Genomic DNA, 23,679 nt, shown 5'->3' with positions numbered 1-23,679 from the left:
TGTGTTCTGGCTCTGGGCTCTATTAGCTCCTTGTGGGACCTTAAGGAAGTCACTTAACTGTGCCTTGTTTTCTCCATCTGTAAAATGATGAAAATGATAAGAAAAAACAGAGATAAAAGGACTGTGAAATAATGGAAAGTTCCATATAAATTTAAGATATGATTCTTTTTAAAGGAGGTGAATTAGAAATTCCCAATGAAAGTGGGGTAAATTTATTCCTAAACAACTTGAAACATGATAAATAGTGGCCATCAGCAGCTGATGCTTAAATTGAAGCTGCTCAGTTAACCAGAGAAGATGGTGGAGTGGTAGCCATTGGATGATGACAATGGCTGGGGTACCAGAGACTTTTCATGATTGGCAGAGGAAATCCACAACGCCTCTTGTGTCCCAGATAAAAGGCAAGGTTGCTCTGCTCTGCATAGAAAAGATCTACATCTTTGAGAAAGCACTGAGCTCTGAGCTCAACAACAAGGAAAGGGGATGGATTTTTCTCCTCTGATCCTCCAGAAGCAATGGCGGCCATAAGCAGATGGTGGTGAGAACACACACTTCTCAAGTCCAATCTGAGTCCCTGGACACTTGCCTCTTCTGCTTCCTTCCCTGGGGACAGTTCCGTGAACATCAGTTCTAAGAAATGGATGTTCATTTTCAGCTTTGGTGGTTACTCAGTGACTTTAAGAGTTACTGTTCTTGGTTCAGATGCTGGCTATGGGACCCTGTAGTAATATGCCTCTTAGAAGAAATGACAACCAACAGAAACATCCTGACACCTGAAGGATAAAAAAAGTAGTTTGTTGACTAAGAGATCTGGGTATTTTGGCTCCTTGGGCAGTCCAGATGGAGGGTTCTAAGAGAGAGAGAAAGCTTGGCCCTTCTGGAGATGGGAAATCACAAACCCATCAGTATATACCCTTCTCTGCATCTGCCGCTACCCTGGATGTCACCCTATGTGTGGATTACTACACTGACCTGCTGATTGGCTTCCGTAACTCAAAGCCTCTTCTCATTCCAGGTCATTCCTCATTCAGCTATCAAATAGATTTTCCTAAAACACAGGTCTGACCATGTCACCGCTTCCTCAACGAATTCCAATGGCTCCCTGTTATCTCCAGGATCAAATATAAAATCCTCTGTTTGGTTTTTATATACCCCTGTCTGTATCACCAAAGGTGCAAATATGGCTAGATTCCCCACAACTCCAGGTCTAAGGTTTCTGGTTCCTTCTGAAAGTCTAATAGTGCCCTTCCCAAGGATTTCAGCTTAGGCAGAGAAAATGACCAATGTATTACAATGTGTCTAGCAATCCCAGTGAGCAATGCACCCTGAAAGAAATCAGACATAGTCAATCTAACATAGCAGCAGGCCTAACCAAGACATTTTGTCCAGGGAGGAGCACAATGGTCTGGACATCAGAGGGCCTGCAAAGCCAGAGACATGAGCTGCTACTGGTCCACATGTGTTTCTCATGTGTGACTGCCTTATGCATAATGTCTGTACCGCATCACTCTCTTCAGTGTTGGTTTGTGTTTTCAGAATAGTTAAGTCAACAAGGATTTATTAAGTGCTTACTATATGCCAGGCACTGTGCCAAGTGTCAGTGGAATATAAAGAAAGGCCAACCCCCCCCCACCCCTGCTTTCAAAGAGCTTGCACTCTAATGGGAGAGACAACTTGTAAACACCCATGTACAAACAAGCTATAGATAGGATCATTTGGGGATCATCTTAGAAAGGAGGCCCAAAGATTGGGTGGGACTGGGACATGCCAGTTGTTGAGACCTGAAGGAGGCCAGAGAAGGCAGGGTAGAGGTGGAGATGAAGGAGAGATAAAGGAGGCTGTTCCAGGCTTGGGGGAACAACCAGTGAAAATTCCAGAGCTGGGAGATGAAGTATTACATTTGAAGAACAGCAGGGAAGTCTGCTACTAGATTGCAGAGTGACTGGAGGGTAGCAAGGTACAAGAAAACTAGAAAGGTGGGGAAGGGTCAGGTGATACAGGGCTATAAAAACCAAACAGAGGATTTTATATTTGATCCTGGAGAAAACAGGGAGTCATTGGAGTTTATTGAAGAGGGGGTTACATGGTCAGACCTGTGTTTTAGGGAAATCTATTCAATAACTGAATGGGGAAAGACCTGGAATGAGAAGAGGCTTGAGTTAGGGAAACTAACCAGTAGGTCATTGCAGTAATCCACACATGGGGTGGCCACCAGGGTAAGGGCAGATTCAGAGGAGAGAAAGGTATATACAGAAGGGCCTGTGAGGTATAACTTTAAGAGTCCAAGTCCACAGAGTTCTTTGAACCTGGGGCAGTGACCCTCTAGGGACTTCCTTTTCAAGTTGGAGGAGTAGCTTATAGGACAGTTATGCTCCCTGAATACCATCCTCTGAGAGTGTCTTCAATGCTACTCTCTTGTACTAGCTTGATAAATTTATCCATGCTAAGGAAAGAAAGCTAGAAGAAATCCTAGGAGGCCTTCACACCCACTCCCCCATCATTACCTCCTATCCCCAGTAAGCTGTATGTTAACAGTAACTCCCAAAAGACTGTGCCGCCTTCTAGATGGAGTACTCACCATCTATTCATTCCTCATGCCCTCGCGATCCAATATCCATTCCCATCATTCTACTGAATAACACTCTTCCCCCCACCCCACGGTGGAGCAGCCCATCTGTAACTTTTCATCTTAGACCTGCTACTGAGGAGCATTGAGAAGTTGTGACTTTCTTGGTCACACAACTAATGTGTCAAAGATGGGCATGAATCCAGTCTTCCTAACTCCAAGGTTGGTCTTCTATGACAGGCTCCCTTTCTATTAAATAATAACAATCTCCTATTTTATAGCACTTCAAGGTTTCAAAGAACCTTCCTCACAGCAACCTTGGGAGGTAGGTAGTAGAGGTGTTATTAGACCCATTTTACAAAGGATGAATCTGATGCACAAAGAAGCTAATGACTTGCTGAGTGTCTTCCAGAGAGTAGGAATCAGAGCCAGGACTAAAACTCAGCATTCTTTCCTTTACTCCAGGCCACTGAAACTGCCTTTTTTTTTTTAAATAGTTCACCAACAGTTCTTGACTCTCATCATTTTAGATATCTTTAGGTTCCAGGGCGTTACAGTTTCCAGATTCTCTTTCTTCTCTTGTGACTCCTCCGCCTGTCACTGACTCCTATTCTTAGAATCATAGATGCAGTGCTGGAAGGGATCTCTGGGGCCATCCAGCTGAACCATTTTGTTTTCTAGAGGAAGAAACTGACGTCTAGAGATATTAAGTGACTTGATCAAGATCGCCTAAAGTAAATGAGGGAGTTAGAATGAAAATCTCGGTCCTCAGACTCCAAATCATATGACCTGTTACACCACGCTGCCTCCTCTCTGCAGCCCTTAATATTGATTCCATCCTCCAAAGCTTGTCTTCACCCTCTTCTCTGGTCTCTCTATAGTCTCTGCCTTGGCGATACCATTCAGAGTTAAGCACCAGTCATGAATCAATGAGAGCTGGAGCTGGAAGGCACCTCAGGGACCATGGAGTCCAACCCCTTCGTTTTACAGATGAGGAAACTGAGGCCAAGAAGAATAAGTTATTTACTCAAAGTTGCCCATGTAAGTGTCAGAGATGGGATGCTTGAGTATCTTGTCTTTCCCCACTGCATTTGCAGCCTGAAATACCCTTCTTTCCTCCTTCATCCCATTTCTACTTATTGAAATCCTGCTTTCCCAAACCAAATGACACCCCTTATGCCATCCCTTCTCCAATCTAGAAGTGAGCTGTCCCACCTGTTCTACTTCTCTTGTGTCACCTAATCATGTTGGTCCTTGTTTTATGGTTATTTGTGTATATACCTTACACAACGATGGTGATATCTAGCATTTATGTCATGCTTATATGTGCCCGGCACTGTGCTAAGCATTTTCATTCTCATAAGAACCCTGGGAGGTAGGTAAGATAGTATCTCTATTTTACAGATGAGGAAACTGAGGCAAATAGAGATATTAAGTGACTTGCCCAGAGTCACCAGCTAGTAAGTATCTGAAGTCGGATTTGAACTCAGGAAGATGAGTCTCCTTGACCATAGGCCTGGTGCTCTAGTCACTGTGCCACCTTGTGCCTTCTCTACCATATTATACAATAGTATTTTAGAAACCTTATATATATATATGTATATGTATATATATATGTGTGTATATATATATATATATATCAGTCTGATTTTTATAACTGAGAAAATTTATATTGGGGGACGTTAAAGGAAGCACCCATGGTCACCCAGTTAGCTTTACGGAGGAAGCAGGAATAGGATACAAATCTCTTGTCCAGTGGTCTTTCTCTTATGTCTTGCTGCTACCTTCACTGTCTAGCTCAGAGATTGACTTTCAAGGTGGAAATAGAACCCAATTAGAAGGGGGAGGCTCATACGTGCTACCCTTCAGCAAGCAGAGTGTTCCAGCACCCCTCAAATGATATCCTGTAGGTAGCATTACCTCCTTTTACACTGGGATTCAGTTTTGTCTGACCTAGCACAGCCCTGGGTACATGGTAAACTCTTAATAAATGTTTGTTGACTGACCCATTGATTGACCTAGACAGTAGTTTGGGCAATGAGAGCTTCAGCCCCTGCAGTCATGATTAAGAGGTGCTTGAAATGCTAGCCTTCAAAGACTGTCCCCATTTCAGGGGCCATACTGGCTGAACCTTTGGACCAGCTGCATGTGCCATATTTCTGTCTCATTCCCAAGATTCCATTTTCCCCTGAGGGATAGGCTATGCAGAAGGAAAGAAGGTGAGATAAAGTCACAAATTCCTTCTCACAACTTCTAAGTTTCAAAACAGATTTTTCTAATCCATGCCCCACCTGGTAGTCTTCTCTCCACACTGCCTAGAGAAACAAAAACAAATGGCCCAGATCACCAAATGCCAATTATACCCAGTCCTTTTGGACTAGCAAAACAAGCCTTTCTAAGTAGGGTACATACTGTACTAAGGAATCATCACCAAACTATTTACAAAAATCCTTGTCCCAAATAAGCTGTGACAGCTGACGCACAGATGTTTGGGACAGCCGCTGATGTGTTACTGAGTTTCATTAAATACTTAATAGGTATGGGATATGAAATATGTGATGATGATGGTGGTGATAAAAAGACCTGCCTACGTAGAATCGTCTGCAGTGAAGTGAACATTCTCTTTTTAATGTATACTTTTTCTTTATTTTTTAACCATGAACTTAGTGATCACCAACAAATGCCAACAATATGATATATAAAAACCTAAAAAGAGTATGGCTCATAAACCTGTGGGTTTGTAACATAGTTGTTTTTTTTTTTAAAATACGTGTTAAATTTAACAAAGTAGTAACAAAATTGCTCTGTTTTTCTGTGAATCAATTGGTATCTTCGTTTTTTATGTTCATTTTTTTCAAATAAAAATCCACCTTCTTTTTTTTTCCCTCCCACCTCTATTCTATCACCACCTCTCCTCCTTGAGAAAGCAAAAAAAAAAAAAAACAAACCTCCTATTACACACATATACATTCAAGCAAAACAAAATTTCTAAATTGGTGGTGTCCAAAAAAAAATTATGCCTTAGTTTTGCACTGAATTTCTATCAGAGGTAGGAAGCATGTTTCATCATGAGTCCTCTGGAACCATGGCTGGTCACTGTGATGGTCAGTTCCTAAGTCTTTCAAAGTTGATCGTCTTTACAATGTTGCTGTTATTGTTATCAATTGTTCTGCTAGCTCTGCTCTTTTCACTTTGTATCAGTGAATACAAATCTTCCTAGGTTTTAATGAAACCATCCCTTTCATCATTTCTTACAGCAAAATAGTATCCCATCACACTGACATACTATCATGTATTCAACTGTTCCCCAGCTGACAGGTAGCCCCTCTGTTTCCAGTTCTTTGCCACCAACAGCTGCTATAGATAATTTTGTACATATGGGTTCTTTTCCTCTTTCTTTGATTTCTATGGGGATTAGACTTGGTAATGGTACTGCTGGGTCAAAGGATATACACAGTGTAATAGGTTTTTGGGCATAGTTCCAAATGGCTTTCCAGAATGGCCGAACCAGTTGGCACCTTCACCACAGGGCATTAATGTACCTGTTTTCCCACAGCCTTTCCAGCAATGGTCATTTTTCTTTTTTGTCAACTTTGCCAGTTTGAGGAGTGTGACATGGAAGGTCAGAGTTGTTTAAATGTGTGTTTCTCTCAATCCTAATGATTTAGATATGTTTCCTCCATATGCCTATGGGTAGCCTGAGTTTTTTTCTATGAAAATACCTAGTCATATCCCTTGACCATTTATCAATTGGGTAATCAAGCAAATATTTTCAAGACTTGAATCTAATCCTGCAAAATGGAAGATTACATTTAATCTTCAGTGTTAATTAGGTGCCTTAGTCCTGGTGGGCCACGAGTTCTCATCTGAGTGCTAACCGGTCAAGTTGCCTGTGGACATTGGACACTGCTCACATGCTCAACCCAATTTGGACTCTTCCAATCAGGGAACCACCCTTTGGCGTTTCTCTTAACAGCTGCCTCCTTAGATTGTGGTGGAAAACTGAGGCTGCTCTGAACCAGCTGTGATCAGCTCCAGATGTTGTCAGCTGGTCACAGCCAATTTAAATGAAATAAATCCCAAACTACATACAAATCTCCGGGGGCACCCAGTTAGTGCCCTGCTCTTATGTCTCAGTCAGAACAAGCTCATCTATCAGAAAGTGCAGGTCAGTTAAACTGAATCTGACTCACAAAACTCACCCCAGGGGTTTCTGGAAAGGAAAATTATAGAGTTAACTTCTTAACCCACAGAAGCACAAAAAATAAGGGGTTGAAGTCAATTCCAATGTGTCACAGGATCACGGGATTTTAAAGTGGGAAAGAGACTAAGAAATCTTCGGGCCTCTCTCCCTCCTTTTCCAAATGAGGAAACAGGCCCAGAGTTTAAGTGATTTGCTTCAGGTCACAAATTTGGCAATTTGAGGAGTGTGACATGGAACTTCAGAGTTGTTTAAATGTGCATTTTTCTAACTACCAGTGGTTTAGATACTTTTCCCCCCCACATGATTAGGGTGATAGTAACAGTGATTACTATTGCCTAATCAGGACTAGAACCCAGGCCTCCTGACTCCAAGCTCAATGTTCACATTTCATTGCTTCATCAAGCATTCACATACCAAGTATTAGCACTGAAACTTCAATTTAATCACCGCTTGATTGTTCACCATTCATTTTAAACGGTTCTCATTTGGGGTTGTTTATTATAGGTAATTATGTAAATCATCAATTCAAGAGAAATTCTACCAGCAATGTCTAACATTAAAACAAATGCCAAGACATTGTCTTCTAATGTAAACATATTTTCAGAGGGTACTTAAGGAATTAGATTACTAGCTACTGAGGCTGATTCCTTAAATTGCCTGTTGGGTTAGTGTAACTATGGCTATGGCGGGGGAGACTTCTTGCAAGTTTTATAATAAAAGCATATAATTAAAGCCCTGCCAGTTGTGAAACAAGGCCTTGGTCACTCTGATGTAGCCAAGTGTGGGTCCATGGGACTGGGACTCCAGAGACAAGGGAGTGGACTTCCTTGCAAGTATGAAGAAGGGGCTGGGGTAACTTGAGGAGTCCACACATTTATGTTTTCCTTACTTTGTGGAAGGATTCACTTAATTCAGATGTGGGGAACCTGAGCCTTGAGGCCACATGTGGCCTTCTAGATCCTCACGTGCAACCCTTTGTCTGAATCTAAACCTGACAGAACAAATTAGGGGGGTGCAGTGAATAGAGCACTGGCCCTGGAGTCAGGAGGACCTGAGTTCAAATGTGGCCTCAGACACTTAACACACTTACTAGCTGTGTGACTTTGGGCAAGTCACTTAATCCCAATTGCTCTCCAAAAAGCAAAAAAGAACAAATTTGGATTCAGTCAAAGGGCTGCACTTGAGGATGTAGAGTGCCACATATGGCCTGGAGGCCACAGGTTCACCATCTCTGACTTAGTTCAATAAAACATCTGGGGAATGGGATAGGGGGAGGAGTGTCTTATCTGAAGAGCCAATTATTCAATTTTTGTGAGCATTTACACCTTGGAAACTGGCAAATCCAAATCAGAGCTTGATTTTATTATTTTGTTGATTGTCACTCTAGACTTAAGAAAATGATTTTAAAAATGTCAATATTGCAAATTAAATTTAAAAGTATATCCTGCATACATCTTCCCTCCCGGAAAGCCAGTAGTTAAACCTTCACCCCTAAGTGACGATGTCTCTGTGCCTGTGTCCCTTGGGAGAGTGGCTGCTGGTAGTCTGTAAGTGGTCTATGCGTCAGTCTCTCCAAAGTAAATCCAATGGTGATAAGATTGTCCACACACTGGCCTGCTTGTGGGTTGTGTAATCCCGGTCAAAAGGATCCCTGCTCCTTAGGCCAAAAAGGGCAACAGAAACCTCAGGCCTCCTGACAAAGGGCAAAGTCATCTGGATTTGGGTCACAAGGATGTGGGCTTGGATACCAGCTCCCTGCTTGCTACCTATGTGACCCTGGACATAAGAACATAGGTGTTAGAGCTAGGAGCCGCCTCGTTCTACTTCCCCCTTTTACAGATGAGGGATGTGAGGCCCAAGGACTCTGAGTGACTTGTCCGAGGTCATACAACTAGTATGAGTTATTGGCTTTGAGCCACGACTCTCTGGTTCCAGGACACTTTCTACTCAATACCACTTCATCCCTTACTTCTCTAGGCCTCAATTTCCTCTTCTGTAGATGGGAGGCTTGGAGGAGGGGAATCTAGGGTTTCATTCAGCTTTGACAAGTTAAGCTCTGAGGTCTCTTGGGAATGGTTCCCAGGTGTGGCCTTTTAAAGGGGGAGAGAGGTTGCCTTGTAGGTCAGTAGATATGGGATCACAGAAACACTTATTTAGAACAGGAAGAAGCTTCAGAGGGTAGTTTGTTCAATTCCCTTATTCTGCAGGTAAGGAGATACAAACACACACGTGTGTGCCCACACACATGTATGTATGTACTTGAAAGTATATTGTGTGACATAATGTATCTCATGCACAATACATTGTGTACATTTGGTGGGTATCTACACACGTGTGGACATGTGTAAGCATGTATATGTACATACATACACATGTATACACACACTCACACACACTTCCACATGTTTTTTTTTTTCATCGAGTTCTTACACTACCCCAGAGACATGTCTCTCGTTCTAGGGATGTCCCAACCGCCACAAGTCTACCCTTATTTCGAACTGGAACTCAGATCTGGTTTTCAGACCTGTGATTTTATCACCTGGTCTGCACTTTCCCTCTGCTCCCGCAGATCAGTGACTCCTCCAACGGAATGTCTTAGGGAGCTTCGTAAGGTACCAAGGAGTCAGATGGCTTTCCTAGGGGTCACACACAGCTAGTCCCACCCTCCCCCCCACTCTCCATCACCACCTGCTGCCTCTCAGAGCCAGTTCAAGGCTCATGACGATCAATACCTTTGGTTTGTAGAGAAGATGACCTAGCTCTTCCACAAGGATCTCTGTAGCACACAGCTCCAGTTCTGACCAAGGAAGGCCCTCAGGCAGGCAGCCGGCCTGGTACAATAGCCGGGGGGGGGGGGGGGGGGGGGGGAATCCCCAACAAGGGCAGCATTGATGGATTTCTTGCCTTCATTCGGATAAGTTGTTTGGCATTAATTCTACCTGGCAATTCTCCTCATGTCTTCTAAGTAATATTGCTTAGTGACAGTCCTCCCTTCCCTGTCCCCCAAGTCCTGGTATGAAATCTTTACTGAGGGGTAGAAATGAGGCTATTGGGCGTTTTGTTTTATTTTGTATGTGAGAGAAAGAAAGAGAATTACCGGATTTGCAGTCTGTGAAGGGGCGATTATGCAAAGTTCCCTGGTCTAGAAATTGCATTCCAAAGAGGCTAAATCCACAGTGGCCTTGGGAAATCTGTTCCCAGGCCTGAGAGAGAACCCCACAGCCCTGACTCCCAGGCCCTGGTTCAAGGACACACACACACACACACACAACTTGGAGAGACATAGAAAAACACATACATCAGTTCTCTTTTCATCTCCTTACTTGTCACTATTTTAGAACCAGCAGCCTCCAAATACAGAGCTAAAATCATAGGTTTTTGAGGCTGATTGTAATGAAATGAGTCTTCACTGAGAAATTGGGGCAGCTGAACAGTTTCTTTGTAGCTTAATGACACAAAGACTGAAGGGTAAGTGTACTCCATCTGCATCCCTCCATTTGTAAGTGGCAGTATGGGAGGGAAGGATGGGGGGAGGGGAAAGGAGAGAGGAAGAGAGAGAGACAGAGACAGAAACAGAGATAGAGACAGAGAGACAGGGAGGAGGAGGAGGAAGAAGAAGAGGAAGAGGAAGAAGAGGAGGAGGAGAGACTGGGAGAGAAAGAGGGGAGAGAGAAAGAGGGGGGAAGGAGATAAAGAGAGAATGAAAGGGAGGGAGAGAGATGAGAGAATGGGAGAGAGATGGAGAGGGAGAAGGAGGAGGGAAAGGGAGACACAGAGAGACAAGCAAATATGGGTTTGCAGTTAGGCTGTAGATGGGGCTGTGTCTCTACTACCTTGTGCCTGTGTGACCTTGCTTAAATAAGTTACTCTGACTCTCTAGGTCTCAGTTTCCTCATCTGGAAAACTGAGGACCCTGTACTGGAGGAACTCTGTGGTCCCTTCCAGCTCCAGATCTGGGATCCCATGGTCCTGTCTTGGGGACAAGATGGGGATTGTCAAGAGTAGTGGCAGAATTCAGAAGAGAAAGTACCGAGGGCAGGAGCATTGCATGCCCACCATTAGGCAAACTTATTGGAGGCCAAGAGGAGAGGTAAAGAAATGTGCCCTGAGGTCACAGCAGCCTAGGTAAACTTCAGCAAGCAGTCTTCAGGAAGCATCCATCAGGGGACAGACTGTCCTGAAAGCTTCAGCCTCGTTTCAGGGGAAATGTTGGAACCAAAAGCCTGTGTCACCGCCAAAGCCATGGTAGCCTGTGTGGAGCAGAGCATGACGCAGTGGGGTCTTAGGTTCATTTTATCTCTCTGACCTTTACCCTTGCCTTTGCTGTAGTAAGGTATAAGTGCATAGTATGCTGACACCCAGTTCTTAAACTGCTCAGCCCACAAGAAACAGTGAATATGTGGAGTTTAGAGAAGCATAGAAAGATTAGAAAGAACTGATGCAGAGGGAAGAAAGCACATCCAGGAAGCACAACCAAAATACACAATGATGATAATGGAAATGAATATAATATGGCAAGGTAGGTGGCACCTGATTAATTGCAATGACCACCATTGATCCAGTAGTACTGATGACAATTTTTTTCTCCTCTTAGTTGAGAAATGAGAGAAGATAGGTGTTTTTGAAATGCTCCCCTCTCTCCCCTTCACTTCTTAAGTTTCCCTGTCTTTTCCTTCATACTCAGCTGAGGAGATCCCACCTTCTGCTAGAGCCCTTTCCTGATCTCCCCCATCTTCTTCTGAAATGACCTTCCATCTACCTGAAATACAACTTGAATGTACCTGGTTATTTTGTGTTGTCTTTCCAATCAGAATATACGCTCCTTGAGGGTAAGGACTATTTTTTTTACTTCCTTTATGTCCTTGATTCTTAGCACCATTCCTGGCACAGAATAAGTCATAATAAATTCTTGTTAGCTGATTGACAAAGCCTGTCTACTGGCTTCATGGAAAGGGTTTTCTTTGTTACAAAGAGGAGAGGGGTGGGTGGATATCAGGAAATGACTAAGATGTTAAAAAAAAAAAGCAAAAAAAAAACCCCAAAACCCAAACAAGCTCAAAAGGCATTGATAAAACTTGCTCCAGAGACATTCTAGGAATAGTTCTCAAGGGTTGTTTCTTCTGGCTTCTGGGGAGGGGGAAGGGCCAGGGAGCTGCTGCTTTGCTTTGTAAGTATTGCTTATTTCCTGAGCAGGGAAGGGTTGATGTGAATGTGCTGGCTTTACTCTATGACTTTCCTTTCAAGGTCAGATAGAAGGATCCTCTTGGGTAGGCTTTGCTTTGGGATAGTTTTGGAGTCACACAGTTAGTGGTAGAGCCCAGAATCTAGGGATCCTGATAATATACCAAAAAAAAATGCTTAAAGGACCTACTATTACTTACACTCTTGTTAAGTAAATACCTGTTAATGGATTGACATAGACCAAAACTCTTACACCCCTTCAATTCAATTCAACAAATATTTATTAATCCCTTACAGTGTGCCAAACCCTGTGTGAAGACAAAAATGTAATTCCCCTGCCCTCAAAAAACTTACATGATGCTGTGGCGATGCTACGTGAACACAGATGAGTTAAAGTTGACTACAAAGGGATGTGTGACACTAATAATTGGGGAAATGAGGAAAGGCCTAGGATAGGAAGTGATGTTTAAATTGTACTCTGAAGGGAGCTAGGGGTTAGGAGAAGCAAAGGGGAAAGAGAAGAACATCCTAGTAAATATTCTCTGGACTAAGTCTCCCAGAGTATGACCTGCTATAGCATCTCCTCCATATTCTAAGGGTACAGTGAGGGATTGGGAAATCTCTTGTTAATGTTATTAGCTTGAGCCCCCACCAGTGGTGTTTCCTCTACAGTCATGTGCCAGTGAATAGAAACTCAGTTCCATTTAACCATTTAACATCAGTTAGCTTTTCCAAAGTGACAGTTACCTTAAAGCTACAGCAAGAAACAAAAGTACAAACATTTCTCCCCAACACCTCAGCACAGTCGCTAGGTAGCATTGGTCTCACCAAGTCCATGTTCACATCTAAATGTGGCATGGCTTCTGGGTCCTGATACTGAGTTGGCTACAAATACTCAGATACTGGGATGCAAAGACACCCAGAACTTGCCCACCTGAACTTTCAGAACTCAAAGAGTCATCATCCCTAATTCTTTTACCTAAAATGGAAAAGAACAAATGCAAAAGCTGCCCATTTTTTTACAAGATCATGTGACCTCAGAGGGGAAAAGGCCCAAGTTTTCTAGCCTCATCTCTCGCCATACACCATCACATCAAACCAACAGAAAACAGCCTGACAGGTGATTGCTGGTGCCTTTTGGGAGGAAATCCAGCTCTAGCTACCCAGCTAATAAAAAAGGCTGCTCCTAACCTCATGGTTAGCAGACCACAGTCAGTTAAAGAATATCTCTACACGATCTACAATCTCTACAATTTCCATTATAGGTTATCACAACTTTCCTGAAAGCAGCCCACAGCCCTAGCCTTTTCTGTGTAGTGAGTAGGACCCAAGATATTCACACATATGCTAGATCCTGTTCCACAGGCATGAGCATGGACTCTGGAATGTATGGGGAACAGCAAGGTAGGTATGACTGGAATGTAGGAGATGAAAGAGAATAGGCATTGGCTTATTTTCTGTGTCCACCAGCCTATAGGTTTCTATAGGCACTGGGCCTCACCAGCCTAGAGAAGCACTAAGAATTAACTACTTTCTTTCTGCATGGGACTGGGCAGAAGGTATAGCAAGTGTCACCTTGACCAATGGCTAGAGCTTGGCTGTCTGTAGGCTGGTAGGCTCATAGCGCTAATGGCAATAAATGGAGGCCAGGATTTCACAGAATCTCAGAGCTGGGAGGGACCTCTAAAGGCCACTGCATCCAAACTATCACTGAACAAGCTCCACTACACACCTGCCAAGCAGCCATCCAGCCTTTCTGTGAAGACCTTTAGTAAAGAAGAACCTTTATCTCAAAAGAAGCCAACTCCCCACTGGGACAGTAATCATCAGGAAGTTTTTCTTTATAACAAGCTTAAATCTTCTTCTTTAGATCTATTACCCTTCATTCCTTGCTTTTCCCTCTAGGGCCAACTAGAAGAAATTCAATCCCTTTTCCAGATGCTTAAGGACAGCTATCATGTCCACTTCACCCATCCCACTCCAATCTTCTTTTCTCAAGCCTTAACATATATTCCTTTAACCAACACTCATCAGGCATGGTATCAAAACCCTTCATTACCCTGGTTGGGAGCCTGGTCAATCTAGGACCAAGACTCAGACAAGCTGAAGTAACACAGGACTGTGGATGTCCTACCTTTTCTTGACCCTCCCACTCTAGACTCTTGCTTTCTCCAGCAGAGAGGTGTCCCTAGACACTGTGTAACTGCTCAGTGATTCTACTCTACACTAAGAGATTTACAGAGGTCTGTCCATTCAGTGAGATGAAGAAGTTAGTCAAGGCCATGCTATGGCAGAAATGGGATGAGAACCCAAGTCTCTCAACTCCCAGACCAACGTTCTGTCCACTACACTATGAGACCTCTCTATGGTACAATTAGAGAATGGTACGGGATGATATGTAAGCAAATGCTAGAATGGCCATAATCAAATCAATAACACTGCTCATCTCCTACATGACCTTGGGAAAGTCATTACTCTTCCCTGATCCTCAGGTTTTTTTGCCTGTAAAATGAAGAAAAACCAACTAGATAACTTCCCTTCTACCTCCAAATGTATAGGGGTGTGCTGGCAAGTATTTAATAAAAGGCATTTCAGGGAAAAAAAGTACACATGACACACTCTTAAGTTTAACCACATTATTCACATTTTTTTTTCTATCACTTTCTTAAGTCTATACAACAAAATAATAAATCAAATCCTGATTTGTATCCATTACTGGTTTCTGGGGGTATAAAATTGAACAATCTTCCAATACTATATAAACTATTTGGGAAAATAGGCAAAGAAGATGTCCTATCAAATTCCTTTTATGATACAAAAATGGTGCTGATACTTAAGCTGGGAAGAGGCAAAACAGAGAAAGAAAATTATAGACCAATTTCCCTAATGAATATAGATGCAAAAAGTTTAAAGAAAATATTAGCAAAGAGATTACAGTAACTTACCTTGAGGATTAATACACTATGACCAGGTAAAATTTATACCAAGAATTCAGGGCTGGTTCAATATTAGGAAAACTATCATCATAATTGATCATATCAACAAGAAAATCAACAGAAATCATATAATCTCAAGAAATGCAGAAAAGGCTTTTTGACAAAATACAACACTCATTCTTATTAAAAAACACTAGAGAGCATAGAAATAAATGGAGTCTTCCTTAAAATAAGTAACATCTACCTAAAACCATCAGCAAGCATTATATGTGATAGGAATAAACTAGAAGCATTTCCAATAAGACTGAGGGGTTAAATAAGGATGTCCATTATCACTGCTGTTATTCAATACTGTACTAGAAATGTTAGCTTTAGCAATAAGAGAAGAAAAAAATTGAAGGAATTAGAATAAGCAAAGAAGAAACAAAGCTATCACTATTTGCAGATGATATGATGGTATACATAGAGAATTCTAGAGTATCAAGTAAAAAAAAACTACTTGAAGTAAACAAGTTTAGCAAAGTTGCAGGATATAAAATAGAACCACATAAATCACCAGCATTTGTGTATATATATATATATATATTACTAACAAAGTCCAAAAGCAAAAGATAGAAAAGAGAAATTTCATTAAAGGTTACTGTAGAAAATATAAAATATTTGGGAGTCTACCTGCCAAAGCAAACCCAGGAACTATAGGAACACAATTACAAAATGCTTTTCACACAAATAAAGTCAGATCTTAACAATTGGAAAAATGTCAGTTGCTCAAGAGTCAGCTGAGCTAATATAATAAAAATGACAATTCTACCTAAATTAATTTACTCATGCAGTGCCATATCAATCAAACTACCCAAAATTATTTTATAGAACTAGAATGAATAGCAACAAAATTCATCTGCAAGAACAAAAGGTCCAGAATATCAAGGGAATTAATGACAAGAAATGCAAGGGAAGGTGGCCTAGTTGTAACAGATCTTAAATTGTATTCTAAAACAGCAATCATCAAAACTACTTGGTACTGGCTAAGAAATAGAGTGGAGGATCAGTGGAATAGGTGAGGTACATAAGACACAATAGTCAATGACCATAGTAATCTACTGTTTGGTAAATCTCAAGACCCCAGCTGCTTCTAGGACAAGAACTCACTATTTTAAAAAAAACTGCCGGGAAAACTGGAAAATAGTATGGCAGAAACTGGGCATAGACCAACATCTTATATCATATATCAATATAAAGTCAAAATGGGTACATGATTTAAATACAAAGGCTGATATTATGAGGAAACTAGGAGAGCAAGGAATAGTTTATCTGTCAGATTTATAGAGAATGGAAGAATTTATCACTAAACAAGGGATAGAGAACATTATAAAATGCAAAATGGATGATTTTGATTGTATTAAATTCAAAAGTTTTTGCACAAAGCCAATACAACCAAGATTAGAAGGGAAGCAGAAAGCTGGGCAACAATTTTTATAGTCAGTGTTTCTGATAAAGACCTCATTTCTAAAATATATAAAACTGAATCAAATTTATAAGACTACAAGTCATTCCCAATTGATAAGTGGTCATACTCTGTAAACAGGCAGTTTTCAGAGGAAGAAATTAAAACTATCTATAATCATATAAAAATGCTCTAAATCACTATTGATCATAAAAATGCAAATAAAAACAACTCTAATTTACCACATCACACCTATCAGATTGGCTAACATGACAAAACATGAAAATGAAAAATATTGGAGAAGATGATGAAAAATTGGAACACTAATGCACTGTTGTTGGAGTTGTGAAGTGATCCAACCATTCTGGAGAGCACTTTGGAACTATGCCCAAAGGGTTATGCAATTGTACAAACCGTTTGACCCAGCAATACCACTTCTAGGTCTATATCCCAAAGAGATCACACAAATGGGAAAAGGACCCATGTGTACAAAAATATTTAGAGCAGCTCTTTTTGTGGGGGCCAAGAATTGGAAATTGAGGGGTTGTCCATCAATTGGGGAATTACTGAACAAGTTGTGGTATACAAATGTAATGGAACTATTGTGCTATAAGAAAGGATGAGCAGGGGGCGAAGTCAAATGGCAAAGTAGAAACAGGACTTCCACGGGGCTCCCACTTCCACCTCCTCCAGTGCATGTAAAAAATGACTCTAAACAAACTTTAGAGCTACAAAACACACAAACTGACAGAGAGGAACTAACCTCCCACTGAAGACAGCCCGGAAGGCTGGCAGGAAGGGTCCAGTGCAGTGCGCTGGGACCTAGCCCCCTGTGAATCCGAGGTTTAGCCTCAGGGTGGCCCGACCAGCCTGACTAGAGGGATGTTGGGAGAGTGGACCACCAGCAGCTGTGGTGGTTTCCAGAATTATCAACCCATAAATGCAAAAGACAAAGTGAGAGGTCAGTGAACTTTGGGAACAGGGTGTTTGGGAGTGAGGTCTGGCCTCTGCCCCCGGGGCGAGAAGCAGCTGAGGTACTACAGCTGCTGCCCTGTGGCTGCTTCAGAGCTCCTGGCCTGCAGATTGTAGGGGGACCAAGCAACCATTCTGAGGGGTAATACCATTTGCTTTAACCTGCTTGGATCCAGATCCTGGTCCTGAGTGGAGGTCCTGGGGTGTGTGACCAGTGTGCCAGAGCCAGTGGAGGCTTCTTAGAGGGCACCCAATTAATAGCTCCAGCAGGTGCGAAAACCCCAGCAATTTGGGACAAAGCTCTCCTCTCTGAAAGCAGAGTTCTACTGTGGCAAAAAGTTCAAGAGTCAAGTGGTTGAGTGGCAACATGAGCAAGCAGGGGAAGTGGGGCAAGCAGAGTGGTGTGACTTTGGATTCCTTTTTTACAGACAAAAAGGATCAAGGCATGGAGCAGGAGGAAGACAACAAAGTCAGAACTCCTGCACCAAAAGCTTCTAAGAAAAATATGAATTGATTACCGGCCATAGAGGAGCTTAAGAAGGATTTTGAAAACCAAATAAGAGAAGTGGAGGAAAAATTGGGAAGAGAAATGAGAATGATGCAAGAAAATAACACCTTAAAAAATAGACTGACTGAAATTGCAAAAGAGGCTCAAAAAGCCAATGAGGAGATTTCCTTAAAGAGTCAAATTTGCCAGATGGAAAAAGAATCTCAAAAGTTCACTGAAGAGAATAATTCCTTCAGAATTAAATTGGAGCAAATGGAAGCCAGTGACTTTATGAGAAATCAAGATAGTATTAAACAGATCCAAACAAATGAAAAAATAGAAGGCAATGTGAAATATCTCACTGGAAAAACCACTGACCTGGAAAATAGATCCAGGAGAGATAATTTAAAAATTATTGGACTACCTGAAAGCCATGATCACAAAAAGAAACTAGAAATCATCCTTCAAGAAATTCTCAAGGAAAATTGCCCTGATATTTTTTAAAACTAGAGGGCAAAATAGAACTTGAATGAATCCACCGATCACCTCCTGAAAAAAGATCCCCAAAAAGAAAACTCCTAGGAATATTATATCCAGGTTCTGGAGTTCCCAGATCAAGGAGAAAATATTACAAGCAACCAGGAAGAAACAATTTCAATATTGTGGAAACACAATCAGGATAACACAGGATCTGGCAGCTTCTTCACTGAGGGATTAAAGGGCTTGGAATATGATATTCTGGAGGTCAAAGGAGCTGGGATTAAAACCAAGAATCACCTACCCAGCAAAACTGAGTATTATGTTTCAGGGGAAATATGGTCATCAGTTGAATAAAGGACTTTCAAGCTTTCTTGATGAAAAAACCAGAGTTGAATAGAAAATTTGACATTCAGATACAAGAAGCAAGAGAAGCATGAGAAGGTAAACAGGGAAAAGAAATCATAAGGAACTTATCAAAGTTAAACTATTAACATCCCCACGTGGAAAAACAATAATTGTAACTGATGAAACTTTTCTCAGTATGAAAATAATTGAAGGGAATAGAAATATATATATATATATGTCTATATATGAGGGTATATGGGCATATGAATACATATGTGAATGTGTGTCTATATGTTTACAGGTATACATAGATAGAGGGCACAGGACCAATTGAACGGGAAGGGATGATACTTAAAAGGTAAAATTGAGAGGTGAGAGAGGAATATAATGAGGGGAGATGGGGACAGAATGGGGTAAATCATCTCATATAGAAGAGGCAAGGGAAAACTGTTACAAAGGAGAGGAAGAACAGGAAGGTAAAAGGGAATGAGTCAACCTTACTCTCATTGAATTTGGCTTAGGGAGGGAAAGACATACACACTAAATAGGGTATTCACCCTACAGGAGAGTAGGAGGGAAGGGAATGAGAGGGGGGGATGATGGAGGGGAGGACAGGTTGGGGGGAAGGGAAGTTGGAAGCATCCACTTTTGAAGAGGGATAGTTTCAAAGTAGAGAATAGAAAAAGTGGGGGGCAGGATAGGATGGAGAGAAATATAGTCAGTCTTTCACAATATACCCACAATGGAAAGGTCTTGCATAGCTTCACATCTACAACCTATATTGAATTGCCTATCTTCCCAGTAAGGGTGGGTGAGGAGGGAGGGAAGGAAAGAATCTGGAATTCAAAGTTTTAAAATCAAATGTTTAAAAAACATATATATATATATATTATTATTATTATTATTATTATTATTTTCTTCCTGCAACCAGAAAATACAGGTGCTGGGGCATAGAGATCCATCTTGTGAAAAGTCAGAGGGGGGATGTGGGAGGATATAGGAGAGAGCAGATTGGGGGAGGGAGTATTCAGTAGGATCGCTGTTTTGGGGTGGTGGTTAAGGAAAAGATGGGGATAAAATTTGTAACTCAAAATCTTGTGGCAATGAATAATGTAAACTAAAAATTAAGATAAAATTTAATTCAAGAAATGATGAGTAGGCAGGCTTCAGAAAAACCTGGAAAGACTTAGGTGAACTGATGCTGAGTGAAGTGAGCAGAACCAGGAGAACATTGTACACAGTAACAGCCACAATGTGTAATGACTGACTTTGACAGACTTAGCTCTTCTCAGCAATGTTAGGATCTAAGGTAGCTCCAAAAGACTTATGCCGGAAAATGCCATCACATCCAGAGGAAGAACTATGGAATCTGAATGCAGATAGAAGCACACTATTTGCTCTCTCTCTCTCTCTCTCTCTCTCTCTCTCTCTCTCTCTCTCTCTCTCTCTCTCTCTCTCTCTCTCTCTCTCTCTCTCTAATTGTTTCTTCTTTCTCATTGTTCCTCCCCCCCATGGTTCTAATTCTCCTTTACAACATGACCAATGTGAAAATGTTTAATATGAATATATATGTAGAGCCTATCTATATCAAATTGCATGCTATCTTGGTGGGAGGAGAGGTGAGAGAGGAGGAAATTTAAAACTCAAAATATTATGGAAGTGAATGTTGAAAACTAAAAATAAATAAATTTTTAAAAAAGAAAATTTAATAATCAGCTCTCCTGGTTGTTGGTTTCTGGTTCCAACACACCCTTAATTCTAGGATAGTATGCTGTTCAGGGAAGGGAAAGAAGAATGTGGGCTGAAGTGACCAAGGAAACCTCGACCTTGAATGAGTATCTAAATCATGCTTTCATTTCTAGGTAGAAACCAAAGGGATGGAATTGGTTCAGAATAATAGTTTCTTAAACCAAATAACCCAGTTAGAATCAGGGCTTGACATGGAGTAAAGAAGATAATTAACTTTCTTGAGGTGTCTGGTCCCTATGGTCCTGACTCCAATGATCTACCCTGGCCATTCCCTGGTCCACTGCTCAGTTCTAGGCCCTACTGTAGCAGAGGAAACACCCTCCCAATCATGGACTTCAGTGAGCCTTGGGGATTCATAAACTCTATTTAATAGTAATAAAAAGTGATTGATGATTGATTTCAGAAATAGCCCTCTCCAAATAATTTGCTAAATGTATTCTCTGTGGGCATCTGTTCCACTCATTGTCGAGTTTCTAGTAAATACAAAACAAAAGGGAAGTGTCTAACCCAAGACCAGCCTGAGAATACCCAGCTTCACTCCTTCCCTAACTCCCAACTCACCTTCTTCCTGAAGGATCAATGCTTGTTTCCATTTTTTTTGTTGTTTCTAAGAGGACTCAGCAGTATCCTAAGGTACTTTGAGACTTATTTTTCTTTTATTTTATTCTGAACTTTAAAAATAAAACAGGCAGCTAGGTGGTGTAATGAATAGAGCACTGGCCCTGGAGTCAGGAGGACCTGAGTTCAAATCCGACCTCAGACACTTGACACTTCCTAGCTATGTGACCTTGAGCAAGTCACTTAACCCCAATTGCCTTGCCTTCCCCCCTCCAAAAAAAAAAAGAAATAAAACAAGAATTTCCTTAACATAGTATAATAGGAAAAAAAAAAGATGCTTACACATGAAACTGCAAATCTATTATAACTTGTTATTCCTTTTAAATACATAATAAAGTTATCATGTAAATTTCTTTTTTTTCTTCCCTTCCCTACCCCCACCATAGAGATGGCTACCATTAGACACAAATATGTGTAAGTATATATATATATATATATACATATATATACACACACACATATGTATGCATGTAATATATGTAAAACCATTCTATATTATTTATTGGTTTTTTTCTGGATAGATAGCATCTTCCTTCATACGTCCTTTGTAGTTAATTTGATTATCTATAATAGTCAAAATGACTTAATTACTCGAAATTGTTCTTAAAACAATATTCTTGTTACTGTATGCAACATTCTCTTGGTTTTGCTTGTTTCTTCATTATTTCGTGCAAATCCATCCACATTTTTCTAAGATCATTGAGCTCATCATTTCTTATAGCACAGTAGCATTCCATCACAATTAAATTTAAAAGTTCTTTTTTTTTTTTTTACAAATAAAACAAATGTAACCATGATCAGAAGGAAAGCAGAAAATTGGGGTGGGGTGGGCCTAATGGGAAATTATATAGACAGATTCTCAGATAAAGGTCTCATATTTCAAATATATAAAGAACTTTGTCAAATCTGTAAGAATACAAGTCATTCCTTAATTGATAAATGGTCAAAGGATGTGAATAGGCAGTTTTCCAAGGTAGAAATAAAAAACAATTTTGGTCATATGAAAAAATTCTCTAAATCATTACTGATTAGAGGACTTAACTTTCTGACATCTTCTGACAGCCTTGGAGTGAGGAACATCTGGATTCAAATCCAGTTTGAGAGTTAACTAGTATTTCTAGGCAGAGTATATGCTCTATCAGTTTTTTTTCCTTATCTATAAAATGGGGATAACAGTATCTGTAGTATCTACTTTACAGGGTTCCTGTGAGACTTAAATAAGATAATCAATGTAAAGGGGCTTATGAATTTAAAGAATCTTTTGTCAGTAGTTATTATTATGCCAGGTCTGGGTTTTCTCTCATGAACACCATGGATGTCAGTCTACACCTCCCCTAGAGACTGATTCTTGCTACCTATGTGACTTCAGGCAAGTCAGTAAACCTCACTAGGCCTCAGTTTCCTCATATGTAAAATGAGAAAGTTGTACTAGATTGCTTCTGAGGTCCCTTCTAGCTCTAAGATTCATTATCTGTTCTCCAAAAGACAGAACTGAAGAATGTCAGAGTTGGAAGGGGACATTAGAAGTCATATCTAGTCCAGACTCCACATATTTTACATCTAAGGAAACTGAGGCTCAGATATATGAAGTAAATTTGTCCAAGCCTATACAGAAAGTTAGCAGGAGAGCCAAGACTCAGGTCTTCTGGACTTCCAATTCAATGCTTTTCCCACCACTGTAGGAGTAGAAATCCAGTACTTCACTGGAGACTGAGGAGTTCTAATTAAGCCTTCTCTTCCAGTTGTCCCCCAATCCTACCTCTTCAGATTTATTGACTAGCCATAATGTACGAAGTGCTGTCTATTATGGTATCAGGACATGGGGCTCTGGCACCTTGGGACTCGACATTCTAAATCAGAGGATAGTGTGTGATCAGAGGAAGCTTATTTCCTGGAGTGGGAGAGAAGCAAGAGATCATTGAAATTCTGCTATTGAGTGAAGTGAGCAGATCCAGGAGATCATTGTACACAGTTGCTGTAATATTGTACAATTATCAACTATGAATGACTTAGCTATTCTCAACAATACAATGATACAAGACAATTCTAAAAGATTCATGATGGAAAATGAAATGCACAGCCAGAGAAAGAACTGATGGAGTCTGAATGCAGATCCAAGCATACTTTTTAAAACTTTATTTTTCTTGTGGGTTTTTTTTTTTGGTCTATGTTATCTCTTACAACATGTTTACTATGGAAATATGTTTTTGCATGACTGCACACATAAAATCTCTATCAAAGTACTTGCCTTTTTTTTTTTTTGCTTTTTGGAGGGCAATTGGGGTTAAGTGACTTGCCCAAGGTCATATGGCTAGGTAGTAGGTTTGTTAAGTATCTGAGACCATATTTGAACTCAGGTCCTCCTGACTATAGGGTCAGTGCTCTATTACTGCGCCACCTAGCTGCCCCCTAACATTGATTTTTAAAATAATTTTTGAGTTCCAAATTCCCTCCCTCCTCCTCCCATCTTAAGAAGGCAAGTACTAGGGCGGCTAGGTGGTGTAGTGAATAGAGCACTGGCCATAGAGTCTGGAGGACCTGAGTTCAAATATGGTCTCAGATACTTGACACACTTACTAGCTGTGCTACCTTGGGCAAGTCACTTAACCCCAATTATCTTGCCTTCCCCCCTCCAAAAACAAAATCAGTGTTAAAAAGTGTTATTACATGTAATTGAGAAAAAATAAAATAAAAACA

The 23,679-nt window shown here is 40.9% G+C and overlaps 2 long non-coding RNA genes across 3 annotated transcripts in view; one reads left to right on the top strand and one right to left on the bottom strand.

The window, feature by feature from the left end:
* Positions 1-23,679, bottom strand: part of LOC138159986 (uncharacterized) — an 80,350-nt gene that overhangs the window by 32,331 nt on the left and 24,340 nt on the right. The gene's annotated exons all lie outside the window — the stretch shown is intronic.
* Positions 10,036-19,186, top strand: LOC138159787 (uncharacterized). The gene is made up of 3 exons (XR_011167976.1): positions 10,036-10,238; positions 11,455-11,599; positions 17,732-19,186. It is a non-coding gene; the product is annotated as an uncharacterized lncRNA (long non-coding RNA).

The sequence above is a fragment of the Petaurus breviceps genome, unplaced genomic scaffold (genome assembly GCF_028583685.1).
Source record: "Petaurus breviceps papuanus isolate PSGF00001 unplaced genomic scaffold, PetGlider_PUasm1.0 178, whole genome shotgun sequence".
In the NCBI taxonomy this organism is placed as follows: domain Eukaryota; kingdom Metazoa; phylum Chordata; class Mammalia; order Diprotodontia; family Petauridae; genus Petaurus; species Petaurus breviceps.
The sequence above is the reverse complement of the archived record's forward strand: the minus strand, read 5'-3'. Positions and strand labels throughout refer to the sequence as shown.